Below are 27,141 nucleotides of genomic sequence, written 5' to 3' on the forward strand. Positions count from 1 at the left end.
GCTTGCCCTTTTTCTGGCAACACGCCATTTCCACTTCCTATTGGAGGTCAGGGACTTTACTGCTTTTGTTGACCACAAGCCTCTCACTTTTGCTATGGCAAAAGTTTCTGAACCGTGGTCGGCTCGGCAACAACAGCATTTGTCTTCCATTTCAGAGTTCACCAGACATTCAGCATTTGGCTGGCAAGAATAATCTGGTGGCTGTCTGTCCAGAGCAAAGGTTGCTTCTGTGCATTTAGGTGTGGACTACCTCACCATGGCCACAGACCAACTGACCAACCAGGATGTTCTTTAAAGCGGCTGAATCCAGTTTACATTTAGAGAAGGTCTCCTTTCATGAGTGTGGAGCAACCCTTCTTTCCGATGTCTCGACAGGCAAACCTCAACCTTTGGTCCCTACTAGTTGGCATCGGCGGGTTTTTGATGCAGTTCATTCCCTTTCACACCCGGGCGTTAAAGCTTCTGTTAAACTGCTAGGGGCAACGTTTGTGTGGCCAGGACTCCGTAAAGATGTAAGGCTATGGGCGGCTTCCTGCTTGGCTTGCCAGCGTGCCAAGGTGCAACGGCACACTAAGGCTCCACTGGAGCATTTCCTGTTCCGCAACAAAGTTTGAACATGTGCATGTGATCTTAGTGGGGCCGCTTCCACCTTCCAGAGGTTTTACCTATCTCCTGATGATGATGGACAGAACTACTTGGTGGCCGGAGGCAGTTCCACTGTCAGCACACTTTGGTTCATGTGCCTCGGGCTTTTATCTCCTCCTGGGTGTCCTGGTTTGGTGTGCCATTGGACTTGACCTCTGACAGAGGTCACCAGTTCACTTCAGAGTTGTGGACTGCAGTGGCAGAGAGCCTTGGGGTTAAACTCCACCGTTCTGCTGCCTACCATCCGCAGACCAACGGTCATTGTGACAGGTTCCACTGCACAATGGAGGCAGCATTACGGGCCTCGTTGGTGGATAATAGCTGGACAGATCGCCTGCCTTGGGTTCTGTTGGGCCTACGTTCAGATCCAAAAGAGGACCTGCTGTTTTCTTCATCTGCGTTGGTCCTGGGCCAGCCTTTGAGGGTACCAGGGGAATTTCTTCCGGGTCCAGTGGGTTCGGTTGATTCCCAGGGCAGTAGAACAGTTCTAAATGGGGAATCTAGATCTTTTGCCCCGTTGGCAGCACATCACTGCCTTCCTCAGGTGTTTGTGCCAAAGGACCTGATGTCTGCCAAGTATGTACAGTATTTACCCGCCATGACTCACACCGCTCACCACTTCAGCCTCCTTACGATGGTCCATTCCGTGTTTTGGAGACCTAAGGATGTTTGGTGGGTAATCAGGAGAGTATTTTGGTGGACCGTTTGAAGCCAGCTCCTGTGTTACCAGGGACCCAGTTGGCTCAGCCGCCTCGCCGTGGTCGTCTTCCAGGTCGTCCCCTTCCAGCTGGTTTGTCCACTCAGATGGACAGTTTGGTAGCAGTCGATCTGGAGTCTCTTCCAGTTTCAACCCGTTCCTGTGAAAAGAAGCCGTGGCGGCCGACTGATTAAACTCTCTGGTCATTACCTTTAAGTATTTCAGTTGTTTTGTTTGTCGCTGCTGTTTAGTTTTTCCTTTGTGTGTTTCCTTTATGTATTTGTGATGTTGTTTCACATGTGTGTTTTTGTGTTTGTGACATTCTGTGTGTTCAGGGGGGCCTGTGTGGAGGATACAATGTACTGTATATATTTCACACCTGAATGCATGCTTTTATTGTGAAGGGGAGAAGGTGAGGTGAGAAGACAGCAACAGTTTTACTTCATCTTGTTTTTGGTTTGGATTGGAAGACGTTGAGAATAAAGCAAGACTCCAATTATTTTTTTCTGCCGACTTCCACAAGCTCATTGTTTGCTACTGCTAGCAAAACAATGGCCAGGACTTCATTATCAACACACAGCATTAATGTCTCAAATAAAGTTTGTTGTTATTTTAGCAGTATTTGGACCTTATGGCTCTGGAAATGACCCTTTCCGTAAATCTTTCTTTATACCGGTGAAAGTTGCAGTACTTTGTGAAAACAGAGGACTTTTCCCTCTGTCCAATAAAATCCACATTTAGCTAGGAACCTGGAAGAGGTTTTGGTGTGGGGCATAATGAACTATGAGGACTAATAAACACAACAACTTAACATTTTAATTTATTTACTTTTACCTTCAGCATCCTTGAATTTAGACTACAAAATGGCTGCGAGAAATAAAAATGGCGGATTCACAAAGTCGGTTAACCGGAAGTCCTCGACCTTATGCGTCAAATTCTACGTCAAATTCTGACAGTGGACCGAAAAATATGATACAAACCAAATATTTAAATATTTCCGCACCAACAGGAGAAACTAAATCAAATTTTTCTACACTTGTAGAGATTCCAAGTACAAACAGGCATTTATATTTCTATCTAAAGTCTTGACTGAGCACAAATATGCTTAATAAAAGAGGAAATGTGCTTAAGGCTTGAAACGTTGGTGTTTCTGTAACGTTATTAGCTCTGAGCTCTTAAAGCTGGTAATGACTGTAATGACTTTCCCAGTTGGATTTTGGTCAAAATACAAAATATAAACAAAAATATAAATACAGTAAAAAATGAACTAAAAGCTGGTTAAAATCTGATCATTCAGGTAACGGTAAATAAATAAGACACAATTATGGCTGATGTATCTCATAATTATAACTTTGTTTCTCCCAATTATAGATTTAAATAAAAATATTCATGGCCAGCATTTTGTTACATGTGTCTCTTTTACAGTAATGTTTTGGTATCTTTCCCTTTGCTGCTTAATAAAGCATATTTTATAATAACCATAAATGTTTTATCTCTGCTGTTTGTTTTGTTTTGCATTATTTTATCAGACTTTCAGTGATATTCTCTCCAGGCCCAGTAGATTTCAGGACGACGTCTCCAACCTGGCAACCCGACTGAAGAGCAGCTCCTCAACCCGTTTGAATGAATATGCACACTTGGCCGCTGTTGTCATGGCAACACAATAATAGCCGACCCGAGCCATATGCTGCACACGCTGTTTGTCAAACGTGTTTCAAAAGGTGTTTGCTGTCTGATTGTACAAACAGACGCTGCGCTAACATTTATCTGATTTATCAGCAGATTAACAGGCGGTGGATTCTGACCAACATTTCATGACCTTAGCTGCTGCACAAGTAAATAAGTCACAAATCAAGCAACCACACTCAAAAAATAATAATCCAAAAAATAATCCAAGCAGAACAGATGAACAGATTAATGTTAAATGATAAGGCTTCTTCCCAGGGCAGCACATTCAGGGGGGAGGGTCGCGGTTACTGACCACGCCCCCGATCGCTATTGACCTTGTCCCCAATCACTATGAACCACACCCCCAATCGCTGCTGGCCACGCCCCTATCTAAACGTTTACACTCACAGTGGAAACAACTGCAAACTGATGAACAATTATACAACCGTACATCTTAGATAATAGGGCGGGGCTATGCTGGGGTTGCTATGGTGATAGACGGGGCTATGCTGAGTTGGGAGGCTTTTCAAACCTGATTTTCCAGGCACCAAAAAGGTTTAGTGTTTTTTTTAAGATTGAATTTCTTTTAAGTCACGTTTGATATTTATGGTGTTTGAAGGTGTAGTTTGTTGACTGTGGGATTAAATGAGATCATGTAACACCGCCCCTTTAAGAAGTCCAACATAAATATTTAGACTGGACATCTCTGATATAAAAGCACAAGTGTTTCTGCTCCATGTTTCTGCCGATGCTCATCATAACCTTCTGCTTCTCTAAGGGAAACGGCTGAAGGTTAAAGGTCATCGGCGTTCCTCGGTGGGATCTGTTTTCTTGCTCCATCCAGCCGTATCTGGGACTTTCCCCCCACGTCTTTTGCTGAGTTTTACTCATCTGCTGACCTACTTGCCTTGGCTGCTGCCATGTTGGACAGGAGATTATAAACGTTTCTGTTTATAATCAGAAACGTTTAGCATCGATGCTAACATCCAGCTGAGCTTTTAGGCCAGTGGGGCCCAAAGTCCTTCATCCTGCATGTTTTATTCCCTCCCTGGTTTTAGTAACAACTTCCTCAGCAGGTCAGTGATCTTCTAATGATCCATCATTGGATCCAGGTGTGTTAAACCAGGGAGAGACTAGAACCTGCAGGATGCCGGGCCTCAGGGACCCACTGTGGGCCCCCCTCATTTAGACTATTAGGAAACATTTTTTAAAACATTTTCCCGCTGATGTTTGTTCTGATGGTGCGAATCATATTGATAATTCAGAAAAAAGAAATAAAAACACAAGTCTGAGAATAAATGTAACATGTTTGGATTTGTTTCATATCTAAGATTACAAGTCGACAAACAAATATATTTATTTGATTTACAACCAGTGAGGTTGAGACATGAATAAAAAGTTGTTATGGATAAATTGATTAAATAATATCATTCCTCCAGCAGCTGCCAAAATCAGATAAATAAACGAGAATTCAGTATTTTATTCTGATTATGTACTATATTTTATTATATGATTGTGTTTGAATAAATCAACTATAGTAACAAATATATGAATAAACTGTCACAATGTTGTAGAACAGTGGAAAATGGCAGAAGGACTTTAGCAAAGCTGCAGTAACTTTTATAAAATACCTCATGTTTTACATATTTGTGACAATGCTGATTATTTTGTGGTAGGTTAAAGATGGAGCTCCTCCCAGTTCTCCCAGTTCAATCTGCAGATAAACGTCACTCAGTCAAGAGCACCCAATCAGAGCCAGGAGGCGGGGCTTAGCACTGGCAATCACTCCCCCTATCTATTTCTATCAGCTGGTTCACCAAACACAGGAGGCTAAGTTAGCTGGGCTAGTTAGCTAGGCTAGGTAGCTAGGCTAGTTAGAAACTATAAATATTTAGTTAGAAACTCTGACATTTATGAATGTAGGAAAGACACGGTGAAAATGAACACAGTTTTCTTTATGTCAGTCTAAAGCAGTGGTTCTCAAATGGGGGTACATGTACCCCTGGGGGTACGTGGAGGTACTGCAGGGGGTACGTGAAGCTTTTCAAAATATCTTTAAAAAATCAGTAGGCTCCTCATAATAAGTCTTGGGAAAAATTATTTTGTAAAAAGTTCGATAAAATATAAATGTGTGTTCATGCACTGAATTTTATATTCAGTATTTAGTTTCAATATCCTTTAAAATAAAACGGTTTGACTGGTTTTATACCTTCCTGGTGGTCACCGTCTTCTGTTTTTCTTTTTTGTTTAACCATGCAATGTTTGCAATATGGATGTATTTGTCAGGTTCACTGATATAAGTTGTTTGGCTTTAATAAATCAGACAGTGATTTTATTTTACAGCACTGTACCTCTTTTTAATTCCAAAAATGTTTTGCCCGTGTCAGGGGGTACTTGACTAAAAATATATTTTTAAGGGGGTACATCACTGAACCACTGGTCTAAAGAAACCAAATTATTGCTGTTAATATTTTACAGTGTAAGTTGGCAAACCTCATAAATTATCGATTTCATTTTAGGTTTTTATTTATTTCAGCTCAAAATGTCTTCAGAGCGATGATGGAGTCAGGATGATCACATCTCTCTCTCTCTCTCTCTTTCTTTCTCTCTCCCCCCCGCCCCCTCTCTCTCTCTCTCTCTCTCTCTCTCTCTCTCTCTCAGGGTGGAGGCAGACCGCAGATCGTCTCTTTCCGTGGATGGATGCAGGCAGCGGAGGAAGGGGAGGATTGGCGGTTCTCCTCCTCGGTTCTGTTCTCAGTTCTCGGTTCTCGGTTCTCGGTTCTCGGTTCTCCTCCTCGGTCTCTGGTTGTTTTCCGGAAACCTGCAGCATCACCAGCGGGGCTTCTGGATGCGGCGCGGCTTAAGATGAGCTGAGTGATTATTGATCCGCTGCATCAGGTAAGCGTCCTCTCTAACTCTACTGATCAGTTTGGAGAGGTGGAGGAGGACAGTTACATAACGGAGCGGCTCGGTTCGGTTCGGTTCGGTTGTTGTTTCCTGCTGCTGCCGGGAAGATGGAAGAAGGTGGAAGAAAAGCCCGGCAGGCTGCAGCCGCTCCAGGCCTTTGCTCAGACCGATAAACGGAGCGGGCGGCTGATTATGGAGGCAGCAAATGAAGGAGCTTTTATTCATCTGCGGTTTGCACCTGATTCCCAACTGAACATGCAGCTCAGCCTGAGCCGCAATAAAAGCTGCTGCGGTCATAAAGGTTTAAAATTAACCAGTGATCGTCCATTAACCAGCTAATTATCCCCAGGAAGAGCAGAACGCTGGATTTGGTTCAAGCGGCTTAAAACGGCAACGGAACCAGAAAATACATTTAAGTGATAAATTCGCATATACCAGAAAATACAACATCTTCCCTGAATAAGATTTATGTATTAACTGTCAGCATTTAATTGAACTCATTTCATATTCAGAGATTATTGACAATGGAAGTAAAAATGAATATAATTTATTTTTCTCTGATGATTTAGCAGAATCATCTTTGAATTCTATAAAACATTTTTACTAATTTGATGTGCTACTTTTGCAAAAAATGTTCTTAAAAATAAAGAAATCCAAAGAGAGAAATACGTATTAAATCAAATCTTGGTTAAGGGTCGTTCTCTATAAACTTTAATTGTTCCTGTAAAGTAAAACTAGAAAGTTGAAGATAACTAATGAGATTCTCAGTCACGTTTTTACTGCGATTATTTGAAACATTCTAGTAAAGACTAATTAAATCCTAAATTAATTTGATCAAATCTGCCAGAGAACCACATTATTATTATTAAAAACCAAATTGGTCCAAAAAAGTTAGTAGCATTTTTATAGTGAAGGATCTAAATGAAAACATAACAGCTAAAGCTAGAGTTAGCATAGCAGCACAGCTATCTGCAACAGAAAACCAGAAAAATGCAGTTTTATTCATTATTTTTAATTAAATCTTATTTTGTTTGTTTTAAAATATATTTAAACAGAAAAATAACCCTGAACCTCTACTTCTTGTTTTGGTTCAGTACAAGCTACTGTTAGCACAGCTATATGTTACAGGAAGCTGGAACAGTGGCTAATCTAAAGCACTATATATCTCAGAGTTTCCACTTTATTTATTTCAAACTGTATCTAAATAACATGAAAACAGTAAACCTGAATATTTATTGCAGGATGTTGTTGTTGTTCCTCAAGGCTAGCATTAGCACACCGACTAGCTAACCGTTACAGGAAACTGGAAAAGGTGCATTTTTAAACTACTTTTATACTTATACACTATGGGCTGTAGAACTGCTTATGATTCTTTTTGCTTGTTTTTTATTATCTTAATAAAGTTTTATGTTGCTGAAGTGTCCAACCTGTGTTACACAAAGAGGCTAGTGTTAGCACTGCAGTACAGCTAACAGCCTACAGAAGTTTGAAATGTTCAAAACTGTAAGATTATTTAAAATAAGACAGAGAGATTATAAGAATGCTTGTAATTTATTTGTTGTTCTTCAAATGAATAAAGCTGTAAATTAAAAATCTCATGGCTAAAACTAATTGTTGCTATTAACATGCTAGCTAATTGCCTGCGGATTGTGGCGAGCTCCGCCCCTTGTGCCTGTTCTCCACCTCCGTCAGTGGAGGGTTAGAGCAGTTCGTGTGGAACGTCTCACAACTTGGAGCCTCTCAATATTTCTGGTTAATTTCAGAATGTCACAAATCTACTGTTCACTTATAAGCTAGCACTAGCATTATCATATGCTAAAGGGTTGAAGATTACATTCAAAAATACTTATTGATCCCAAAATTAAATTAAATGATGATTAGATGTCCATAAAGGATTTTTAGGAAATGACAATTAACAAAAATGTGGTTTTAGAGATGAACAGAAAGAAATAACGTCTCAATCTAAATCTTTTCAAGTACAAGCTAGCAATAGCACCATAGTACAGCATGCTGCTCGAGAAAGTTAGACTTAGACTTAGACTGACTTTATTGTCATTTTGCATGCACAGGGTGAATACAGAACGAAATTTCGTTGCATACGGCTCAGGACAATGTTTTGAGCTTCCAATGTTGTGAGGTTACTCCAGAATAAAATAAAATACAGTATAAAATATGAGTATAAATATAAATATAAAATATAAAGTGCAGGAATGACAGTAAAATAGAAGTTATTTAGCTCTGTACATGTGCAAGGTATGAAGTGGAGACCAGTTTTTGAGTGCAGTCCAGTTAAGAGTTCAGCAGTCTGATGGCAAGTGGGAAAAAGCTGTTTCAGAACCTGGTGGACCTGCACCGGATGCTGCAGAACCTCTTTCCAGAGGGCAGCAGGGAGAACAGTCCATGGTGGGGGTGTGAGGGGTCACTGTCGATGTTTCGGCCTCGGGACACGCAGCGCTGGGATGAAATGTCCTGAATGGAGGGAAGAGGGGCCCTGATGATCCTCTCTGCTGTCCGCACCACTCTCCTCACGTTCTTCCAGTCGGAGGCGCTGCAGCCTCCACACCACACAGAGAGGCAGCTGGTCAGAATGCTCTCTATGGTGCTTCTGTAGAACGTCTTGAGGATGGGCGGGGGCAGGTGTGCTCTTCTCATCCTCCGCAGGAAATACAAGCGTTTCTGTGCCCTCTTGACCAGAGACGTGGTGTTCACAGTCCAGGTGAGGTCGTTTGTGATGTGCACCCCCAGGAATTTGGTGCTGCTGACCACCTCCACAGCCGAGCTGTTGATGAGCAGTGGAGCGTGGCTGGACCGGTTCTTCCTGAAGTCGACGATCATCTCCTTCGTCTTGTCAACGTTCAGGATCAGGCTGTTGTCTCTGCACCAGTCCACCAGCTGCTCCACCTCCTCTCTGTAGTCCAGGTCGTTGTCGTCTCTGATGAGGCCCACCACCGTTGTGTCGTCCGCGAACTTCACGATGTGGTTGGTGGCGAACCTGGGGGCGCAGTCGTGTGTCATCAGAGTGAACAGCAGAGGGCTCAGGACGCAGCCCTGAGGGGAGCCTGTGCTGAGGGTGATGACATCGGAGGTGTGTTGTCCGATCCGGACTGACTGAGGTCTGTCGGTGAGGAAGTCTAGCAGCCAGTTGCGCAGGGGGGTGCTGAAGCCCAGGTGTCCCAGTTTTCCTGCCAGATGCTGTGGGATGATTGTGTTGAACGCTGAGCTGAAGTCCAGGAACAACATTCGCACATGAGTGTTCTTCTCCTCCAGGTGAGCCAGGCTCAGGTGTAGGGCGGAGGAGATGGCGTCCTCAGTGGAGCGGTTTTGGCGGTAGGCAAACTGGAACGGGTCGAATGTGGAGGGGAGTCTGGAGACGATGTGTTCTTTTACCAGCCTTTCAAAGCACTTCATCATGATGGGAGTCAGTGCCACAGGCCGGTAATCGTTGAAAGAGGTGACTTGAGGTTTCTTTGGCACCGGAATGATGGAGGCAGTTTTGAGACAGGCTGGCACTGTGGCTTGGTCCAGTGACGTGTTAAAAATGTCTGTTAGGACACCAGCCAGCTGACCTGCGCATTCCCTGAACACCCGCCCAGGTATGTTGTCGGGGCCTGGGGCCTTCCGTGGGTTGACTCTTTTCAGAGTCTTCAACACATCGACTATGTCCAGGCAGAGTGCCTCCTCTTTCTGGTGGGGAACAGTTTTCTTTGCCGGAGTACTGTTCAGTGCCTCGAACCTCCCAAAGAAGTTATTGAGTCCATTGAGAAAGTCAGCATCAACTTCGCCCACTGGGGGGGAGGATGGATTGTAGTCTGTGATCGCCTTTATGCCTTGCCACATACTCCTGGTGTTGCTGGTGTCGTGGAAGAACTCCTGTATTTTCTGACTGTGGGTTTGCTTTGCTAACCTGATAGCACGGTTCAAGTTGGCTCTCGCTGTCCTCAGTGCCTCCTTGTCGCCAGACTTGAAGGCTGAGTTCCGTGCTTTTAGCATTTCCCGTACCTCCTTAGTCATCCAGGGTTGTTGGTTGGCCCGGGTGATAATGTTCGTAGTGATGCTGACGTCCTCTGTGCACTTGTTGATGTAGGCTGACACAGTCATGGCGTACTCATCGATGTTGATCTGGTCGTTGTAAGTGGCTGCTGCCTTGAACATCTCCCAGTCAGAGCACTCAAAACAGTCCTAAAGTGCCTCCATGGCCCCCTCAGTCCACACTCTCACCTGCTTCACTGTAGGTTTTGTTCTGATCAGCAGGAGCTTGTATGCAGGAATTAGCATAACAGATAGGTGGTCTGAAGAGCCAAGGTGGGGGCGGGGGGCTGCTCTGAATGCTTCTTTGATGTTGGTGTAGCCAAGTCTAGAGTATTTCCTCCCCTGGTTGGAAAATCCACATATTGGTTGAAGTGAGGGAGAACAGTCTTCATGTTGGCCTGGTTAAAATCCCCAGCAATGATGAAAACGCCCTCTGTGTGTGAGGATTGCAACTCACTGATGGTCCGGTAGAGAACACTCATAGCCTCTTTAGTGTTAGCACTGGGGGGCACATACACAGCAGTGATGCTAACAACAGTAAACTCCCTGGGCAGGTAGAATGGTCTGCAGTTAACAGTCAGAAGCTCGATGTCCGGGGAGCAGTAACTGGCGACAGTCATGTCATTTTTACACCAGTTGTTGTTGATGTAAATACACAGCCCCCCCCCTCAGGTTTTACTGCTGAGAGCGCTGCTCCTGTCTGACCGGAATGTAGCGCAGCCCCTCCAGGCTAACAACGTTGTCCGGTATGGATGAGTTGAGCCATGTCTCCGTCAGAATGAGAGCGCAGCAGTTCCTCAACTCTCTCTTTGAAGACAGTTCTAGTTGCAGATGGTCTATTTTGTTGTCCAGAGAGCGAACGTTGGAGAGGAAGATGGACGGAAGCGGCGATCTGTGGGGGTTAGCGTTTAGCTTAGCTGTTAGTCCACTTCGACAGCCGCGCTTCCGCTACCGGTCGCACCGCCTTCGCTTGCTCCTCCTCCGACTAGTGCTGCTAGGAGAGTCCGCTGCGCTGTGGGCCGCTGGGTCTTGCTTCCGTAGCACTCCAAGGTCACGTAAACACTCCAGAGTAGTTCGTATTTATGAGTCCAAAATCACTTGATGGTCGTAATTCCAGCAGACGCTGGCGATCATATGCTAACTTACTGAGTGGATGCAAAGTTTGTAGCGTTTTAGGCGGCGTATTTTGCTCAAATACTCGCAAGTTGTCGAGAGCCCATGCAGCCGCAGCCATACAGGGCGCCGCCATTTTAATAGAGTATGAGCTTACTTTAGAAGTTAAAGCAAAACTTGTGATTTATGTTTTTTGTAACATTTTAGTACCTAAATGAAAATAAAAGAGATGAAACTGAAGCTAGCGTTAGCTTTGCTTCAAAGCTGTAATGGAGCGTTATTCCACTGGAAGTCGTTTAAAGCTCATATGACTCGCTGTTTAAAATCAGAGAGAGTGATTGATTTATTGATGTTTGGCTCTTTGTCAAACATATACAGTACATAATAATATTAATATTGTGGTGAATGTTTTTAGGGTTGGTGTTGCTTTCAACGTCACAGCGATGAAAATGAGACGCTTCTGGTGTTGGAGGCGAAGCAACGCTGTGGAAAGATCAGCTGAGCTTATTGACAGAATATCTCATATCTTTAACAGTCTTATTCAATTTTTCTCTTAGAAAAGTCGTACAAGGAGAATTTAACGTGGTAAATGAGTCAGTAGTGCTGAATAATTCAGGATGTAAATGATGTGGGGAAACTAATTATGTAGAATGAATCCAATAACCAACAAATCTCTCAGGGATTGAAACTGTTTCTTCTGATCCAATCAGCGGCTGCAATGTTTCTGTCTAACAAGCTGCAGCTTTCTGAACCACATGTTGCTGAACATGTGGATTCAGAACCTGAAGTCTGACAGGCCCGAGTTTTTCTCAGGAAGTCGTTACCTGGAGGCAACATGGCTGCCAGCCGCTCACCTGGCTCAGGTTTCCTCCAGCCAGGCAGTAACTAATTACTTTTACTCAGTTACATTTTGGAAAAAAATGCACTTTTAGGAGTACTTTTACTATGCTGTACTTTTTACTTTTACTTGAGTAATATTTTTATGACTTATTCTAAATTACTGCAGGTGCTGTGAATAACTTCACTGAATGAAAAAGCGTCAGATAAAGAAAAGCTTCATGTTTTGTTTTTCTAATGATTTTTATTTGCTACCTGCTGAAAATGCTATATTATATTTACATAAGATAAATATTTTTATGATTTACTTCCTGAATTTGTTATTTTGTAATCATGTTATTGAATTAATAAATCAGGTTTTTTACATAATATTTCAGCAACACGGCAACTCAAATTGCTTCACATCACAAAAAATATTTTAAAACTCATCATAAATACATTGTATATTTAAGCTATGCAGGCATTATAAATAACATTGATTATTATTATTTTTTATTTCTTTTATTTAACCAGGTAAACCCCATTGAGATCTAGATCTCATTTTCAAGACGGACCTGGGCAGAAGTCTGCAATACACAGCAACCCAGTTACAAAATTAATCATTATTATTATATTTATTATTATTATTGTCCATCCATCCGTCCGTCCGTCCGTCCGTCCGTCCGTCCATTTTCTTCTGCTTATCCTGGGTCGGGTCGCAGCTTCAGAAGGGAGGCCCAGACTTCCCTCTCCAGCCACTTGTTCCAGTTCCTCCGGGGGAATCCCAAGGTGTTCCCAGGCCAGCCAAGAGACATCGTCCCTCCAGCGTGTCCTGGGTCTTCCCCTCCTTCTGGTGGGACATGAACTCCTCACCAGGGAGGCGTCCAGGAGGCATCCTGGCCAGATGCCTGAGCCTCAACTGGCTCCTCTCGATGTGAAGGAGCAGTGGCTCTACTCTGAGTCCCTGCTGGATGGCTGAGCTTCTCTCTCTAAGGGAGAACCCAGACACCCTACAGAGAAAACCCATTTCGGCCGCTTGTATCCGCGATCTCGTTCTTTCGGACATGACCCAAAGCTCATGACCATAGATGAGGGTGGGAACGTAGATCGACCGGTAAATCGAGAGCTTCGCTTTTTGGCTCAGCTCTCTCTTCACCACGACGGACCGGTACAACGCCGCTTGACAGCAGACGCTGCGCCAATCCGCCTGTCGATCTCCCGCTCCCTTCTTCCCTCATTCGTGAACAAGATCCCGAGATACTTGAACTCCTCCACTTGGGGCAGGACACCCCCCCTGACCCTGAGAAGGCACTCTACCCTTTTCTGGCTCAAGACCATGGCCTCGGATTTGGAGGCTCTGATCGTCATGCGATCCTAAGGCCACCAAATCGGATCCCCTCAACACCTTGGCTGGTCTAGAAATTCTGTCCATGAAAGTGATGAACAGAATCGGTGACAAAGGGCAGCCCTGGCGGAGTCCAACTCTCACCGGAAACGAGCCCGACTTACTGCCGGCAATGCGGACCAGACTCTGACTGGTTGATACGGACCAGACAGCCCGTATCAAAGGGCCCGGTACCCCATACTCCCGGAGAACCCCACCGAGCTCCCCGAGGGACACGGTCAAACGCCTTCTCCAAGCCCACAAAACACATGTAGACTGGTTGAGCGAACTCCCAGAACCCTCCAGGACCCTGCCGAGGGTGTAGAGCTGGTCCAGAGTTCCACGACCAGAACCAGAACCACCCTGCTCTTCCTGAATCCGAGGTTCGACTATCCGACGGACCCTCCTCTCCAGGACCCCTGAATAGACCTTGCCAGGGAGGCTTAAGAGTGTGACCCCTCTATAATTGGAGCACACCCTCCGGTCCCCCTTTTTGAACAGGGGGACCACCACCCCAGTCTGCCAATCCAGGGGAACTGCCCCCGATGTCCATGCGATATTGCAGAGTCGCGTCAACCAACACAACCCTACAACATCCAGAGCCTTAAGGAGCTCCGGGCGGATCTCATCCACCCCCGGGGCCCTGCCACCGAGGAGCTTTTTAACCACCTCGGCGACCTCGTCCCCAGAGATTGGAGAGCCCAACCCAGAGTCCCCAGGCTCAGCTTCCTCAGTGGAAGGCATGTTGGTGGGATTGAGGAGGTCTTCGAAGTACTCTGCCCACCGGCCCACAACGTCCCGAGTAGAGGTCAGCAGCACACCATCCCCACTATAAACAGTGTTGGTGCTGCACTGCTTATTATTATTACTATTATTATAGGGTATTGTTAGGGTTGACATTTTGTCAAATTAAATATTTAGAATAATCAATACGTATATTGGTCAATGTTCCAGTTATTTTTAATTAATATTCTCTTTCTGTCATGTTGTTGTTTGTTGAAGGTGAACCCAAATTCAGAGAAGCAGCAGCAGCTACTGAGTCTTTAGACGATTTAATGATGAATGGTAGAAATAAAGATGGGCACTTACAAAAATCCAAAATCCAAAAGAACATCAAATCAGGAGACACATGGAGAAAACAAGGAAGCACAGAGGACTGAGGTAAATGAAGATGAGGATCTGATGGGGAATGGAGACGAATGAGAGGCTAAAATACTGGGAGGAAGAGAGAGAAACCAGGCTGAAGGGCGGGGAGAAGATCTGCTGGGGAACTGGAAGGAGAGGAAACAGGGAACTGAAAAATACTTCTGATAAAACACTAAGAGTCAAGAAAGTCTAATGAACTAGGAGAGAAAGACATGAGGGAAACAGAAACAAGGCTGATCTAACAACAATAAGAACTAAGGGACATAGAGCTAGAGAAACTAGAAGATCTGAACAATGAAATAACCTATCTAGACTAACTAAACCTAAAGTGACAAAATAAGAAAACACTACCGGGGAACTAGAAGGACTTAACTTAACTGAAACCACTAAAAAAGTGAACCTGAACTCACACATGTAAGAATAACTGAACCCAGACTGAGGAAAAAACTAAGAAATCAACTTTACTAGAGTCACTACAGGGAGGCTGAAACAAGGATAAAATACAAAATAAACTATAATCACTAAAGAAAACTCGACATGGACTCAGACATACAAGGAAACAGAACCGAAGGAACTAAAGAATAAACCCAACTAGAAACACGATGAAGGAGGAAAATAATGAAAACGACAACAAGACAATAACCACTAAATAACCTCAAGCAATAAAACTGAAAGTGAGCTAAAAACATAATGGCACTTTCCAGCTGCTTTCAGCTCACATTATTAATATATAATTTATGAATATATTTGTTGTTTCGGCTGATTTGCAGTTTTTTGGATGTTTGTTCCAGATTAAAGAGAATAGAATATGCTTTATTTGTATTTTTGTTATTTTCAATTTTGTGTGTAAAACTCCAGAAATTGGAAATAATTTACGTTGTTGTGTGATGACATCATTAAATATGAAATCAGAGGATCTGACCTGTTAAACTCTTATTCTGGTCATTTCTTTTTTTTCTACTTTTGACCGAGGAAACGTTAGTTAGTTCCTCTGACTTAGCAGGATGTTTGGTTTCTGCTAATTGCAGCAGCGGTTTAGCTTCTTGAAAATGGCGGCGATGGTTTGTCCCAGAGGAAATTATGCGCGATGGCTTCAGGGTGTATTTTCCGGTGGGACCGGAGCGACATGCCCCTCTGTCTTTATCAGACTATTTTTGTCCTCCTCACTTTCCCAGCTGATTCTCTGGCGGCTCTTTAAATCAGACGCTCCACCGTCTGATCTGAGCTTCACTTTGACTCCCAGCAGCTTCACTGCGATCCTCTGAGCAGCTAAACGAGGCTTCAAGAAACGCTTTGCAGAAACTCTGAAGAGCTGAGAACGATTCTGACGTTGGTGGAGCTCAGCTGTTCAGAACCATAAATAGCTCCGGTTTCCTCCTGATTCGGACCACATCTGGTTCTGCCTCAGCAGACCGACCTGAATCAAACCGCTGAAGCTCTTCGGCCCACATCCTGCTGCAGGACAAACTCAGCAGCACAAGAGCAGAACCTCTGCTGGTTCTGACAGACCTGATGAGGAGATTTAATGTGTTAGCAGTTCAGCCAGCTGAAGCTCAGACAGATTTTATTTTCTGGTTGAAATAATCAAAGTAAAAGATGAAAATGTTTGACTTTAGTTGATGGATGGATGGATGGATGGATGATGGAAGGATGGATGGATGGATGGATTGATGATGGATGGATGGATGGATGATGGAAGGATGGATGGATGGATGGATGATGGAAGGATGGATGGATGGATGATGGAAGGATGGATGGATGGATGGATGGATGGATGATGGATGGATGGATGGATGGATGGATGGATGGATGGATGATGGATGGATGGATGGATGGATGGATGGATGGATGGATGGATGTGTTAACCTTTCCTGCCCAGTCTTCTGACCGGAGGACGGTTGCCACTCACCTGCACTCAACATACACACCACTTACTGAGCTATCATCACATACAGTGGAGGCACTTTCCGTAACAGATGGATGGATGGATGGATGGATGGATGGATGGATGATGGAAGGATGGATGGATGGATGATGGATGGATGGATGGATGGATGGATGGATGATGGAAGGATGGATGGATGGATGGATGATGGATGGATGGATGGATGATGGATGGATGATGGAAGGATGGATGGATGGATGGATGGATGATGGATGGATGATGGAAGGATGGATGATGGAAGGATGGATGATAGATGGATGATGGAAGGATGGATGGATGGATGATGGAAGGATGGATGATAGATGGATGATGGATGGATGATGGATGGATGGATGGATGGATGATGGATGGATGGATGGATGGATGATGGAAGGATGGATGGATGGATGGATGGATGGATGGATGATGGATGGATGGATGGATGGATGATGGATGGATGGATGATGGATGATGGAAGGATGGATGATAGATGGATGATGGATGGATGGATGGATGGATTATGGATGGATGGATGGATGGATGGATGGATGGATGGATGGATGATGGATGGATGGATGGATGATGGATGGATGATGGATGGATGGATGATGGATGGATGGATGATGGATGGATGGATGGATGATGGATGGATGGATGATGGATGGATGGATGATGGATGGATGGATGGATGATGGAAGGATGGATGGATGGATGATGGATGGATGATGGATGGATGGATGGATGGATGGATGATGGATGGATGGATGATAGATGGATGATGGATGGATGGATGGATGATAGATGGATGATGGAAGGATGGATGGATGGATGATGGATGGATGATGGATGGATGGATGGATGGATGATGGATGGATGGATGGATGATGGAAGGATGGATGATAGATGGATGGCAGGATGATGGATGGGTGGATGGATGATGGATGGATGAAGTAAATGTCTCACTGATTCTCCATTTAATCTGGTCTGTTTATGTAAAAGGTAGCGATAGCATAGTAGTACAGCTTGCTGCAACAGAAGATTAGTAAAGCAGCTTAAAATGTTTTAAATTAAGTCAAGAACCTGAATTTCTTTGTAACATAACAGATTATATTGAATATCCTCTTAGTTTTTGCACAAGCTAGCATTAGCTATCAGTGACTACAGGGCCGGCCCAAGGCATAAGCAAACTAAGCAGCCGCTTAGGGCCACCAAGGGGCCCCCTCAATGGAGCTGATTTTTTTTTTTTAGTAATAATTTCTATGTCATTATAATGTCAAAAACACACAATTTGAAGGATCTGTTTTTACAATAATATATATTTGATAATGAATGTAGAAATCTTTATTTTATGGATAAAAGAAAAAATAAATAAATTGCTCTTGGGGCCCCCTGGTGGCCGCGGTAGGTACCGCACGCTTCGCCGGTAACGAGCTGCTGTTCAGAACATCCAAAGGTCCAAAGGTCCAAAGCTCCGGTCAGAAGTTAAGTTAGTTAAACTACAGTATGTCTCAGAAAAGGACTGATCCTTCAGGGAGGGAGAAAAGAAAGAGGAAGAATAGAAAAAGCCAAGATAAAGGTTTTAATGAGTCTTGCTAATGTAATGTAAAGATTAGTAAAGCTGCTAACAGAACATTAGCTTGATAGCGACCTGGACCGGTCCAGTTCAGCAGTAAACATTTATGCTAGAGTTTAAACTTTAAATGAGTTGATTCTCATGGTGGCTCTGGATATTTCTGAGCTATTTTGGCTTCAAACCGTCTTTAATAAGAATAATTAAAACTTGTCAATGTTTGACATTGTTAGCTAAATGTTTGTCCTTCAGGCTACAAGCTGCTACATGATGAGCTGCTCTATGTTGTTTGCTGCTGAGCAAAATCATTTAGTGGCTAAAACATTATTTTTACATCAACTTCTAAGTTATGAGAAACTTCTGTTAAAATCATTTGAAGGCTCAGAATCAGTCCGGTACCGGTACCGGTCCATATTCTCAGGGGAGAAAGTCTCACCTGGTATAAATTACATTTTAGCTGTTGGAGTAACGCTTAAGAGAAATGAATTTAATCAAAGGATGTCATGAATATGTGTAGAGCTGCACCGATTGCAGTTTTCTGGCCGATCCCTGGTTACCGATCTTTAAAAGCCTGACCTGCTGATTTTGATTTTGGCTGATATGAATTTTTTTTTTGTCTGAAATGTAGCAAGAAAGTCACTGAGTTGGTAACAATGGGGTGAATATTGTTAGCTGTAAACGTTCAGACCTGGTGGGCCGGTCTGTCAGTCAAACGTCTCACTGCAGAGCAGAAGAGGACAGAGATGATTTATAAACCTTTGCTGATGAAGATCAGATCAGCTTCACATGTAAGAATCAGCTGATCACGACGCCCCAAAATTAAGGAAATCAGCTCCCAGAAATCAACTGGTCGATAAACCAGTTGGCCAGTAAAAGTATCTTATATTATACATGTATATAATGTAAACAGCTAGAGATGCAATAAGTTTATACGTAGCAGGTGTGTGAATGATCTAATGATTTGACGACATTCAGTTATTTAGACCAAGAAGCATCAAACCCGATGTTTTTTCATGGTTTTAATATTTTGTTTAATCGTAAATGATGAAACTGAACCGCATTTATCCTCAGACAATAAGCTAACACGCAGACAAAATAAAGAAAATCAAAATAAAAGTATGTGAAAACCTCACTAAAATGTAAATAGTACTTTTCCTCAGTTTGTGTCTCATAAAGATGTAACTCATTGGTCCGAGAGCTGAAGCGCCGAAATGCATCTATGGGTCATTTCATTGTCACTAAAATTGGATCAGCAGATTAACTCCAACCTGCTGATTAAAAATAATCAACAGGTTTGATTGATTGAAGGTGATCAGGTGTGAATGCAATCCCAGGTATATCAGTAGCTGCACCAAGGTGAGCCGCTACCTGAGGAGCTTTGGCTCTGATGGAGAACATGGAGCCATTGATCAGAGATCAGATTGATCTGCTGGTTTCTGAGCGTTTAGATTCATCCAGACTGATCATCCTGGAGCTCTGAGCAGAACTTAAAGCAGGTACCGGTACCGGTACCGGTCCAGCTGCAGCCGCCCGCTATGTGAATGCTCCTTCTGGACATGAAGCATCTAGTATTTACAATAATCGTCCACATTCCCACTCAGAGACTCTCTGCCTGTCTTTAAATCCGGCTGAACGCTCTGCTGCTCTAACAGCCATTTACAGGATCTCTTTATTTTTCATTTTTTTAATTTGGATTTTTTTCTTTAAAATGTATTTTTATTTTTGTGAGGTGACATTATGTGTCCTCAAAGCACCTTTTAAATAAAAAATATAATTATTATAAACACTTTTACAGCTTCGAACAAGGACGTTGCCATGGTTACTGCTTCACGCGGCGGCAGACTTCCGGGTATTTATACCAATTTACATTAAGATGCATTTATGGAGGCGACAGGCGGAGCAGCAGCTGCTCTGCTTCCGCAAATTAGGATTTATAAAGGAAAGGTGCGCGGCCACGGCTTTATGCATCCGATTTTTATTTTGTTCGCCGCACTTTCCTAAATTTTTCCATGCGCCAAGTTTTAGTGTGAAAACTGCAAACTGTTTTATGCACGAGGCCCCTGACCTTTATTCGTTTTTGAGTTTTTCCTTTCTATTATTTTGTTAAAGTGTATATGTGTTTATAAAATGCTTTCATTATATTGACATTATAAACAGAAACAATAGAAAAACAAATAATTTTTTTTTCTGCATTGTTTTCTAAATAGGCCTGTCATGATAGCAAATTTTGCTCAACGATTAATTGTCTCAAAAATTATTGCGATAAACGATAATATTGTTTGAAGACCTTTTTACACTGATTTAATGGAAATGATGTAATAATGCATGTGATTTCCTGCCCAAGATAGATACACTTTATTTTCAAAAGAATATTTAACACTGGAACTGATAAACAAAACAAACAAAAACAAAATGGATTCTCAGTCTCCATTAACAAAAAATGTACTTGATAAAAACTAAACATAAAGCCAAAGTGGAAATAAATACTGCATTCAACCAAAAGATTATGAAGTCTGTATATTATGTTGCCCTTCAGTAATAATTAGATTTAAATAGAGAAGATGGCCACATCGACTACCTGATGCAATAATTCACACTACAGGATTTTTGCTCCTATTTTTCTCCTTACAACAATCTTAGATCGTTGGTCTTTCTAAGATTGTGTGGTGTGTTACGGTAGATCGTCTTTGCCCCTCTGATCTAAATCAGGAGTTTTTCCCCACTGGGAGCTTTAACTACACCTGTTGAATGTGACAGGTAGCCAATCAGAAAGCCAGGATTCTCCTCCTGTTTTCTGAGGGGAAATTATGGAGGGGAATCCCAAACAGCTGACACGGAGCAACAGCGGACATTGGAGATGATATGTGGAAACAACATTAATGTTTATTCAACATGCAAAGAATATAGAAATGACAAGAGGAGGAGTTGGAGCCAAATTGCTACCGCAGTTGATAAACCCGGTAACTTTTCAGCTGTTCTTCGTTAACGTGACATAAATAGGTTCTAATGATTTTCATTCAGTCAGGACTTTACTCTGACACTAGCCACATGCATTGCAGGTAGATTGTAGTAAAGCATTGATTAATGCCTGGTTTTAAAATTAGTTCACTGAACTTGTAGCCATTCTTTTGTGCCCATTGTTGGACACCACACGGCAGGACCGAACCCGATGGAACCGTTATACCTAGGATTTCTGTCGGCTAATGTTTGGTCTGTCAGGGTTTAAAAATGGGTCGACAATCGGCCGACAGCTCTAAGATCGGGTCGTCTGCTCTGGGCTTTACACTACGGAAATGAGGTCAGAGGTCAGTGGAGAGCACCGGAGTTGAGCCTTTTTTCATTCAGTGTCATCAACAGAAAGAGGAAAAGGCCGGAAGAGACGATAATGCAGATAATTAAAATGACGTCGATAGTTTTAATTTATCGTATGAGTAATTGATTTACCGTAAACAAAGTGCATAAGTTATTATTTGTGAGCAAATCTATGCAAAAATCTTTTTTACTTTAGAGTTGAGAATCTACAATAGAAAAGTAAAATAAAATTTTAAGAGGGATTCTGAAATGAACGTTTCAGTCTTATCATGTTCCATTACTGATATCGACTCGATATTTTGGCTTGATGCAGAGATTTAGTACTGGCTCTCCACAGGGCTGTGTGCTGAGCCCCCTGCTCTATTGTCTGTACACATACGACTGCACCTCTGCCCACCACAGCAACACCATCATCAAGTTTGCTGATGACACCACAGTGGTGGGGCTCATCTCAGGAGGCGACGAGTCCGCCTACAGGGGAGAGGTGGAGCGGCTGGTGGTGTGGTGCAGGGAGAACAATCTGCTCCTCAACAACTCAAAGACAAAAGAACTCATAATAGATTACAGGAGGAATAAAACGGACATTACACCACTAACCATTGGGGGAAAATGTGTGGAGAGGGTAGCTGATTTCCGTTTCCTGGGGGTCCACATTGAGCAGGGCCTCACATGGAACATGAACACCTTGGAGCTGATAAAAAAGGCCCAGCAAAGACTGAACTTCCTGAGGGTTCTCAGGAGGAACAGCATCAAGGAGAAGCTGCTGGTGTCCTTCTACAAGTGCTCCATAGAGAGCATACTGACCTACTGTATCTGCGTCTGGTATAACAGCAGCACTACGGCTCAAAGGAAAGCTCTCCAAAGGGTTGTGAATACAGCCCAAAAAATCATTGGCTGCCCTCTCCCCTCACTGGAGGACCTGCACAGCGACCGCTGTCTAAGAAAAGCACAACACATCACAAAGGACACTTCTCACCCCGGACCTTCTCTGTTCACACTGCTGCCTTCAGGCAGAAGATACAGAGCAACCAGAACCAGAACCAACGTCTCAGGGACAGTTTCTACCCGATAGCAATAACAAAACTAAATGCAATCAAAAACAACCATTAATCATCATAAATGATGGATGTGAGAATGTGGCTGTTCTTATTTATTAGATTTTTTGTTGTTGTTTTTACCACTTATTTGTTATTTCTTACATTGTGTGTGAATTGTGAGACAGTTATTTTTTGTTTTTAAGCATATTCACTGACTGATGGCACCTTTTGAATTTCGTTGTCCTTGTGACAATGACAATAAAGATTTATCTTATCTTATCTATCTCTTGCACCGCACACTGTAGAACCAAACCTCTTATATTTATGACTTTTTTAAATTGTCGGATCTGTTAGGTTTTGAAAATCTTGCCATGTAAACCAAACATAACGTCAAACTCCAACCCACAATAAATGTACATTTCTAAATGATTTTATTGTAAATGTGTGCATGTTGGTGTCTGCAGTAGTACTAGCAGTGTAATTAGTTCCCAGTGTTCCCAGTCCTTTGTTGTATCTTTGGAGCGAACCTCTTCCCAACAGGCCTGTATTGTTGGTTTATTTTTATTTATTTATTGTTTTATTCAGAATATTGCGAGCGACAAAAAAACAGATGTTAGATGAATGGCAGCTCCCAGGACATTGTTCTGCCCAAACGAGATGAAACAGGCTAGGGCTGCCCAGCGCCACGGCCTCATCCAGCTTTTACATTCCTGCTGCACTCCGCGCGCCGTGGAGCCGAGCCGCGAGTTGCCATGGAAACCAGCGCTGCTCGCGCTCCCATATTCCCCCGGCGAGCGCGAGAAGCTTCAGCAGAGAGGAGAGATTTACTGTCTCTATTTCTGCTGCTTTTCCTGCTTCCTCCTGCTAGCAGAGCTGCGCAGCATCAATAGCTTCAGCTCTGATATGAGAGTTATCATGTTTGGATGTTACATAAATGGAGTCTGAGAGGTTTAAAATGGGAAAAGTGTTGAACACATGTAAAGGCTGACAGCATTTTAATCCAGGAGTGTGATCACACGTTTTACAAGCATCCAAAAGTTTATTTTATAAGTGTTTTTTAGGCCTACTGCTTTATGTTTAGCTGGCTGCTAAAGCTGCAGTAACTAATAAAATGTTTTTGTGAAATTGTCACCATGTTGAGACAGATAATCTGAACAGATCCATCTCCTTCTCAACTGATAGGTCAATTTTAACAAATATGAAAAAGAATATAGTCCTTATAAACAAATTGCAGCTTTAACAGCTGCTCGTTTATTTTCTATAATTTCTATAATACAGGAGGTTTGGGATAAAGGCAACCTAGAGTCTGAGGTTAACAATTAAGCAGAAAACTATTTAAAAAGTTTAAAAAAAAAACTGAAAAGTTGATTTTAAGAAAAATATCAAAGGCAATTAGCTTATATTTTATAATTTATATTTAAAGGTTTAGTTTGAATTGTGTTGATAGATTTCAAGCAAAATCCCTAATACAGCCAAGTCTCAGTAAATAATGTTTTTCTGTAACTCAATTAAGTGAAAGTCATTATATAATTAATAACATATATTGTTGTTTTCAGGTGTTTATTTCTGTTAATTAATAACACTAACCCACTGAAAGCTAATGTAAACGTGACATTTAAGATTAAAAAATTACATCAAACCAATTAAAAACATTTTTATTACATTGTGGACTTAATGAAAAGTACGTTAAACATCTACATCAATCTGACAGACATTTTTAATTTATTGACATGTACTTGGACATCTAGTATTTACTCATTTTCAATCCCGTTTTTCTGCAGCACAGACAAAATACTAGTTTCATGTGAAATAAAATATCTTTAAAACCGTAAAGAGAGCAGCACTAATTTAAAATACATAATGTGTGGGCATTGGAGAAAAAGCTGCGCTGGATGTTTGCTGAACTCTGAACTTTGCTTTAGACAGGCTCGATTGTGAAAAATATTTATTTTCGACAGTTTCTCTCATCGAGGCGATTCTGGTCCACCACCCGGCGTCTCAGGGGGGGGGAAGCAGTACGGCACCAACACTGTTTATAGTGGGGATGGTGTGCTGCTGACCTCTACTCGGGACGTTGTGGGCCGGTGGGCAGAGTACTTCGAAGACCTCCTCAATCCCACCAACATGCCTTCCACTGAGGAAGCGGAGCCTGGGGACTCTGGGTTGGGCTCTCCAATCTCTGGGGACGAGGTCGCCGAGGTGGTTAAAAAGCTCCTCGGTGGCAGGGCCCCGGGGGTGGATGAGATCCGCCCGGAGCTCCTTAAGGCTCTGGATGTTGTAGGGTTGTGTTGGTTGACGCGACTCTGCAATATTGCATGGACATCGGGGGCAGTTCCCCTGGATTGGCAGACTGGGGTGGTGGTCCCCCTGTTCAAAAAGGGGGACCGGAGGGTGTGCTCCAATTATAGAGGGGTCACACTCTTAAGCCTCCCTGGCAAGGTCTATTCAGGGGTCCTGGAGAGGAGGGTCCGTCGGATAGTCGAACCTCGGATTCAGGAAGAGCAGGGTGGTTCTGGTTCTGGTCGTGGAACTCTGGACCAGCTCTACACCCTCGGCAGGGTCCTGGAGGGTTCTGGGAGTTCGCTCAACCAGTCTACATGTGTTTTGTGGGCTTGGAGAAGGCGTTTGACCATGTCCCTCGGGGAGCTCGGTGGGGTTCTCCGGGAGTATGGGGTACCGGGCCCTTTGATACGGGCTGTCTGGTCCGTATCAACCAGTCAGAGTCTGGTCCGCATTGCCGGCAGTAAGTCGGGCTCGTTTCCGGTGAGAGTTGGACTCCGCCAGGGCTGCCCTTTGTCACCGATTCTGTTCATCACTTTCATGGACAGAATTTCTAGACCAGCCAAGGTGTTGAGGGGATCCGATTTGGTGGCCTTAGGATCGCATGACGATCAGAGCCTCCAAATCCGAGGCCATGGTCTTGAGCCAGAAAAGGGTAGAGTGCCTTCTCAGGGTCAGGGGGGGTGTCCTGCCCCAAGTGGAGGAGTTCAAGTATCTCGGGATCTTGTTCACGAATGAGGGAAGAAGGGAGCGGGAGATCGACAGGCGGATTGGCGCAGCGTCTGCTGTCAAGCGGCGTTGTACCGGTCCGTCGTGGTGAAGAGAGAGCTGAGCCAAAAAGCGAAGCTCTCGATTTACCGGTCGATCTACGTTCCCACCCTCATCTATGGTCATGAGCTTTGGGTCATGTCCGAAAGAACGAGATCGCGGATACAAGCGGCCGAAATGGGTTTTCTCTGTAGGGTGTCTGGGTTCTCCCTTAGAGAGAGAAGCTCAGCCATCCAGCAGGGACTCAGAGTAGAGCCACTGCTCCTTCACATCGAGAGGAGCCAGTTGAGGCTCAGGCATCTGGCCAGGATGCCTCCTGGACGCCTCCCTGGTGAGGAGTTCATGTCCCACCAGAAGGAGGGGAAGACCCAGGACACGCTGGAGGGACGATGTCTCTTGGCTGGCCTGGGAACACCTTGGGATTCCCCCGGAGGAACTGGAACAAGTGGCTGGAGAGGGAAGTCTGGGCCTCCCTTCTGAAGCTGCGACCCGACCCAGGATAAGCAGAAGAAAATGGACGGACGGACAGACGGAGTTTCTCTCATAACAGCAGGAGATAAAACTTGCCGGCCGGTTTGAACTCGTTACTGCGGATCGTTTCTCCTGCTAGCAGTGAAACGTTTCCTCTGTGGCTGTGGGACATGACGCGTTTTGCTGAATCTTCACTCTGGACTTTAAACCAAGGAGAGCCGGAGCATTTTGATTTGCCACATAGGAAACGTCCCATCAGGTGGCTCAGACTGGTCCGATGGGTCCACTGGGTCGTACTGGAAACAGGGTGCATTGTGTTTCCATGTGATTTATTTCATATAAACATAACATCACCACGTTTCATAAAAACTAAACAGGAGTTCATTACATGATCTGATTTATTTAACTTAAAAAGGAAAGCAACAATTACTGTAATAGTTAAGATAATTCTTTCTAACTTTTAGTTCCTGCTCAGATATTGATGCAACTCAATGAAATCACAGAATTGATATCTGCTGCTGTTTTCAAATGCATAATGTTTAACTTAATCTACTAAAAATGTAAAATATTACAAAGATTTCTCCTGCTAGGCGGCCGAGGGAAGGATTCAAACCGAACCCTGAGGCTGCATTCGCACCAGACCTGTTTGGTCCACTTTAACCTGACTCCGGTCCGTTTGCCTAAGTGTGAACACTAACCGACCTCTGACCCCTGACCTCTGGTCCTCCAAACCTCGGTCTGGGTTCGGTTGAAGTGAACTCTGGTTGGTTTGAATAAGAACACCAAGTGGAGCAAAGCCCGCTCCAAAAGCAGGAAGTGGACTACAGCGCAGGGCATTCTGGGTAAATACAACCAAAGCTAACGTGCTAGCCTAGCGCTAGCAGCAGAATTGGCTCCTGGTCTTTAGCCAAAGACTAAAGAGAAATCCTCCAACACTAAAATCTGTCGCCTCCATCTTGTTTCCATCTGGTGAAGAAGGAAGTTGCTCTCAGTGTCTTCAGAGGTTTTTGTGTGTTTTCCTTCAGTGGTTCTTGGTGCAGCGCCCCCACAGGCCAGGAGGGGAACAGGTTGGTTTGGGTCAGAACCACAGCAGCTGGAGGTGGAGCAGATGTTCTGGTTCCAGTAGAACCGGGTCGACCGGACTGAAGAAGGACTCAGCTGAATATAACTGGATTATACAAAACTGAAGGTTTTTTGTGAACTAGTGCCATTTAAAAATGATGAATTGTAAACAAAGCAGCAATAAAATGTTAAATTAGACTCAATAATTTATTGCTTTCATTGCAATATGATATTTAAGGGGGCAGTATTATGTAAAATTGACTTTTTTATCTTTATATCATGTTATAATGGAGTGTTGCTTTGATTCTTTCA

At 43.5% G+C, this 27,141-nt stretch overlaps 1 protein-coding gene across 2 annotated transcripts in view; it reads left to right on the plus strand.

Annotated features, from left to right (window-relative positions):
• Nucleotides 1-5,678: 5,678 nt before the first annotated feature.
• Nucleotides 5,679-27,141, plus strand: part of kcnj6 (potassium voltage-gated channel subfamily J member 6) — a 30,621-nt gene continuing 9,158 nt past the window's right edge. The window contains exon 1 of one of the 2 annotated variants that reach the window (XM_023342773.1): nucleotides 5,679-5,908. The gene's annotated coding sequence lies outside the window, so the exon portion shown is untranslated. Of the gene's footprint in view, nucleotides 5,909-26,835; nucleotides 26,957-27,141 lie in introns of those variants that run through there. The other variant, XM_023342774.1, reaches the window with a different exon arrangement.

The sequence above is a fragment of the Xiphophorus maculatus genome, chromosome 11 (genome assembly GCF_002775205.1).
Source record: "Xiphophorus maculatus strain JP 163 A chromosome 11, X_maculatus-5.0-male, whole genome shotgun sequence".
In the NCBI taxonomy this organism is placed as follows: Eukaryota; Metazoa; Chordata; class Actinopteri; order Cyprinodontiformes; family Poeciliidae; genus Xiphophorus; species Xiphophorus maculatus.